Source organism: Perna viridis, chromosome 7, assembly GCF_037379345.1.
Source record: "Perna viridis isolate PV_CMFRI_1.1 ecotype Kerala chromosome 7, ASM3737934v1, whole genome shotgun sequence".
Lineage (NCBI taxonomy): Eukaryota > Metazoa > Mollusca > Bivalvia > Mytilida > Mytilidae > Perna > Perna viridis.
The window spans coordinates 35,335,388-35,341,595 of NC_142451.1; the positions used below are offsets into that span (position 1 = coordinate 35,335,388).

The 6,208-nt window shown below is 34.9% G+C and overlaps 1 long non-coding RNA gene across 1 annotated transcript; it reads left to right on the forward strand.

The window, feature by feature from the left end:
- Positions 1-270: 270 nt before the first annotated feature.
- On the forward strand, positions 271-6,208 carry LOC148612454 (uncharacterized). The gene is made up of 2 exons (XR_015924409.1): positions 271-4,433; positions 6,041-6,208. It is a non-coding gene; the product is annotated as an uncharacterized LOC148612454 (long non-coding RNA).

Sequence of the window (6,208 nt, forward strand, 5' to 3'; positions counted from 1 at the left end):
AGAATCTAAGTAATTGAAGATTAGAAATGATTGCAAAACATATTTATAAACTGCTATTTAAAAATATGGAGCAATTTAAAATCAAGCAGAAAATGTATATGATTGCACTCTGCCAACCCAACCCCCCCAACTTTACACACACACCTCCCACTGCATTTCCAATTAATATTTTAATAACCTGCTCGAAAATTGCGTTTAAACAATTAAATTATGGTATTCTAAGGATTGGGTGCCACATGTAATATTTATATAATATAAATTAACAGTTCAACCAAAAGTATTGCAGCAGGATCACCAAACAATGGTAAATTGGATCCAACCAGGTGTTTTCATAATGTGTTGTTCCAATACACACGCTTGTTTAGACACACAAAGAAGGCGGTGGTTGTTGACCTCACGTGACCATCTGTGGATGACGGAATCTCATTTGCATACGACCAAATCTTGCGTCACTCGAAGTTGGAAATCGAAAGTAAATGGCTGCAGACCCTGGGTTAAGGCTTTCAAACTTCTTTTTACCGAGATTTGATGACAAATAGCCGATAAAACTTACATCAGCATAAAGAAAAATGAATCCCGAATCGAACTAGGTATGCATCACCTACACGATTTTAACATGAAAGTCGTAAAAAGCGCGCGAAGGGCGATACTCCGCGGTACCGCTGAATCTCCAACTTTTTGTATGGCACATCGTTCTGACCCCAACCCGACATATCAATATCCAAATAAAAAAGAGGAGGGTTGCACGGTCAGAGGAAATTCGGACTACGTCAAAGGTGGGTGTAATGGGCTTTACTGACTTGCGTGAGAAAATAATTGATTCAGTTTATTGTCGGTTGAATTTTACTAGCCACTGACATGAACAACGGTGTATGTTTAATCCTGTAAAGAACGCATTTTCTGCCAATACTGCCTGTCCAACATTGTAAATCGATATTGGGCAGTTATTTTTAGAATAACGTGGGAACTACTTTTTGCCTTGGAAACTGTAAGCAATATGGCGGCCTCCATGTTGATGTTGCTTAGAAAATCAGTCATACATGTTGTACGTTTTCTGCATGTAATATTTCTCCTCATTGGAAATTAGGAAGTTTGAATATTGAAATCGTGGCTTGTTTTTATGTGATGTACAAATAAATGGTGTCTGGGTTTTTTTGTGTTATTTTGTATAATCCTATGCTGGTCTATCCCTCTCTTTCCGCATTCCACTGCAGACGACCGGTAGTCGTCCACAAATATCTTCCGACAATGAAACGGAGTCTGCATTTAAAGATGGACTGGTCGCCGACGCTCAATTTCCAGAATCTTAATGCTTACATGTTTCCACCGTCGAATTTCACGCATGAATGACTCGTTTCGTGACGTCATGATACAGTAAAAGCGTTTGACAAGACTTGTTGACATTTTTATCCAGGTGTAAAGCAGTCACCTTTTTCATTCATAATATTATGATATGTGGTTTTCACGATATAAAGTTCAAAATAAATCATAAATTTATGAACTCATTTTAGCGCCCATTGTCAACAATTTCTTCAGAAAAGTGCGTCGCCGGTTACGCAAAAAAGAAATAACTCAGCCCCGCAACCGTAGTGTTGTATAAGAACCATTTTTCGGCATGGAATTACAAAGAAAATATTTTTCAAAATACTTTTAAAATCATTTACATTTATAAAAATATTTAGGTTACAAATACAGAAAGCATTTTCTTCCGAATGTATTATTTTAAAATGAATTGGCAGACTCGTACGGATTTGCATACCTATACTGTCGCTAAGATATTACTCCGTGCTGTGTCGTTAGAGGCGCTATAGAGGTACTTTTTGTAAACCTCGTAAAAAAGCGATTTTACATAGAATTGACTTCAACCAATATTTTTTTTTATTTCCATGATAAACACAATACAAAACCAGTGTCCTAGCAAAGCCTCGCGGAACCCCCGTTTCTTAGCCTCGTACCCATATTTCCGATATGCTAGAACACTGAATATGTATTGTATATTTCTAGGACACTATTCAAGATCCCCGCAGTATTTATAATTACGTATATACTAGTGTCATCTGCAAAGAGCTTGATCGGCGCACTAATGTCATATACTATACCGTTGATAAATAATACAAACAATAAAGGTCCCAGAATGGAGCCTTGCGGAACACCCACTTTATTTGATCTCCCGAATCTTTACTTCATTGGTACATGACTAGGGCAAATTTTACATGCCAGATTGCGAATGAACAGTGCTTAACTCAACGAACATCTGTCCAATCGTGACCTTGTTAAGCTCCTAATTGTACCTGTGGTCATGTCGAATCAACTTCCCATTTTTTGCTCTTTTTTTCCAAATATATTAATAACGAAACGATATAATATTTTCTATGGCACATGATGTACCTATTACTGTAAATGTATTGTATGAGTCAAACTTTCTAAATGCTGAACAAAATGTAGACTTTTTTTCTTAAAGTTCAGAAGTTTTTTATTAAAAGTAAAAGGTTTATAAATGCAGGACTTCCATGTACTGCATCTCTTCACTAATTTTGTAATTCCATTTTTTTCTAATAGTTTATTTTATTTGCTAGTCAGTTAACAAATCATACCACACAGTATTTGATTTATAAACATCGTCTTTCAAGTTTACTCTTTAAGGACACCGAACTTTGTACACACCATTAGTTTTGTATTTAAACGTGTTCGCTGTATTTACTTGTGCTTATATACTTGAATAAATATGTTTAAATTAAATTCACACTTCTGATTTCGAAGGATATTAAAAACACGCACACATGAAATTAAGGATGCGTCGTAGCAGTGCACCAGTTTGCGTAATATTCAGGTTCGATAAAAATTGGTTGACATGTAACCATCAGTCGTGTAATTCCGCCGATCTACGATTCCTCCATTCGGGTGGAGAGAATCAAAGACGGAAAGGGCTTGAATTATTCGAGTTAGTTGACATGGAAACACTTTGATGAATAAACACAAAACTCTCCCATATTCTACATAATTGAACTACAAACTACTTGTTGGTCGTTCCCATTTTCTGAATTTTTATGACGAATTTCAATTTATCAACCTATTATATGCTGGGAACTGGGCTTTTCAGGGGATGTAACCGATTTATCCGTATTATTTCATTTTTGTGGGGAAACTCGCTTGATTTTAAAGGAGACATGACACATTTTTTTTTTTAATTTTTGGTTTATTTGATTTATTACACCTAATATATGCAATAAAATCGACCCTTGTAGTCACCAACGTCATTTAATTCAAAGAAAAATTGATTCAAAATCGACGATGAACCAAGCCATTACGAATTTTAATTAGCCATGTGGTAACGTGACCGTGCTACCTCATTGGTTCTAAATTCAGAGCTTGCCGAAACTACGCAGACTTTTTGTATCGCGCTAGAACTCTAACAATAGGCTTCTGGAACAGGGTTATGCTGCTACAAGATTGAAGTCATCACTACAGAAGTTTTTTTATGGTCGTCATCATGAACTCGTGGATCGTTATGGTGTATCCATCAGCACCATGAAAACTGATTTATTCAACGGGTCATAGTTTCCACAGAGAGACAACTCCACTTCTTTTCGATGATTTCATTTTGTTCTGTCATGTTCGATTGAACTTTTTACATAAAGTAAATTAAATTTGCATTCTAAGATTTAAACTGTTCCGATCTCGATCTTCAATGAAAATATTGATTTCACCCCTTTTTACGGAACGTTACTCCTGCCAAATGTACCAGTACCCCGCAAGTACAGATATATTGGATAATACGAACATGTCTATTTTTATTGGTTTTTGATAACTTTATTTGAGAACCCATAAGGATTTCGCGCTGAAGCTTCCTCGTATTATAAATCTTTTTGCTAAAATTAAATATTTTAACTTACGTGTACCTAGAAAAATATATTGTTCGTATCTGAAAAAGCTCCTTAAACTCACCTATTATAAAGTGTGTATTGTGTCAAATTCTCCATGTCAATTGTTTTATTTCAAAATTTATAAGGCAAAAGAAATGCAATTATATTTTAATTATCGACGTCAAACACCTGCGTCGACACCTGTGTCACGAGGCACCAAATCATGTAAAGATAACAGGCAGAAACCTATCCGAGTTAAATTAGCTCCCATTTCATTGTGATTTTCGTCTGTCGGGAAGGAAATGGCTGCGAAAGGCCGTTGTTGACACGGAAAATGATGGAATATGAAAGACATTCACGTGTTGATAAAATATGAGGGGCCGAAGGTGCTTTCTACAAGTATGGTGAACATGAAACGACAAGTGTAGATCGTGCCGTTTGCTTGACAGATATGTAAAACGATGATTTCTTTAGATGGATAAGTTGTGAAAAATTCTCATATTGTTGGTAAACGGTGGTGCCCTGACGATATTTCTTGGATCAAATTGGATAATGCGCTTTAATTTTATGGTAAGTATTTCTAGTTTCCTAGAAAGTAAAAATTATTTTCCTCCGAAGTCGCATATGGCAGTAATTCCCTTAAACTTAAAGAAATTTACCGGTGAAGACACAACACACGTACATTATTAAGTAAACAAAAAGGGTCAAAGGTTGTAATGTAGAACGTACATGTACTGTCTTATAGCTTCATTATTCACAAGATAACAAGTTACCGATTTTGCCTTTTTAATAGGTTCTATATTATGCTAAGACGCAATCTATCTTATATTCCGAGCACATGACAGTTAAAAAGCTAGTTAAAATTCGTTACAAGGTTTTGTTATAGACACCATGTTTATAAGCGAAGAAGCGCCAGATCGTATGGTCTCTGAAAAAAAGCGCTCCAAAGTGATTTATTCAATGGGTCATAGTTTTCCTTTCCTCGTTTGTCTACCCCGGACTTGAAATTATATGAACAACTCGGCGGATGTTTCTAGAAAAGCAGAGCACGCTTACACTACCGGTGCACCTGGTCCATGCTCCCAGTTTTTGGTGGAGTCCGAGTTGCTCATATGCTTTTGTTACTTTGTATGTATTATTTCAGTTACTTTATGTTCTTTGTTGTGTATATCTGTTTTCCATGTCTGGTCTTTGTCCCTTGATTGCATTCTTTTGATTACCGCTATAACCTTGGTTCCCTTGATTACTCTTTCAATCATCGTACGACAATCGTATCGATCTTAAAATCATTCAAGATTAGAGTTGAATATAATAGCTAATGCATGATTCTTATATACTCACAAGATTACAAGTTACCGATTTTGCCTTTTTTGGAATAGGTTCTATATTATGCTAAGACGCTATATATATTATATTCCAAGCACATGACAATTAAAAAGCTAGTTGAAATTCGTCATACGGTTTTGTTATAGGCACCATGTTTGTAAGCGAAGAAGCGCCAGATCGTATGTTCTCTTTGAAAAAGAGCTCCAAATTCTTTGATTTTTAACTCATCCATTTATTGAAAAAACAATTATAATCTGACAATAAAATCTAATCACACGACCCCGGGTCTCCTGGAAGATAAAAATAGTTGGTGTCTTTACTAGTAAACTAAACATATTATTTAAAAGTTTAATTTTGATCTAGCAATTTTTCTTAAAGTGCATCCACATAGCACAGGCACTTCTTTCTATCAATATCCACAAATACCCTATGAAAATTTTCCCAGGGTACATGCGACCCGTACCTATAATTTATTCATTATTTAACAAATATGATTGGCCATTGAAATTGAAATTGAGATTGAGTTCCCTAGTACTTCTTAAATATTAAACATAGTACATGTACACTGCAACAACTGAAAAGTATTCTTTTCATGTTTACAAGTACTAAATTTCTCCATTTCCTTAATGTTACATTTATTTAATATTTTCCTTGTTTTCCGTAATAGGATATTCGTATCTGTTATCTTGGTAGCATTTACATGTAGCTATACTCTTACATGTATATATTCATGACATATACACATATATATTTATAGTAACTGTTAACCATTTTATTTAAATATACATACATGTACACTAGTGTTATAAATACAGCCAGTATTACTATATAATGCAATTGTTATATTATAGGGAAAGTACAGATAAGTGTGATAGAACAGCTTTGTCGGATTGGATCAACATGTCTTTATACCTAGATGAACAGCAATAGAAGGAACATATTTATCAAATATGCGAAGAAGTCAAGAACTGTTTGGAACAAAAAATGTTTAAAAACGAAATAAATTCAATATTTATTTA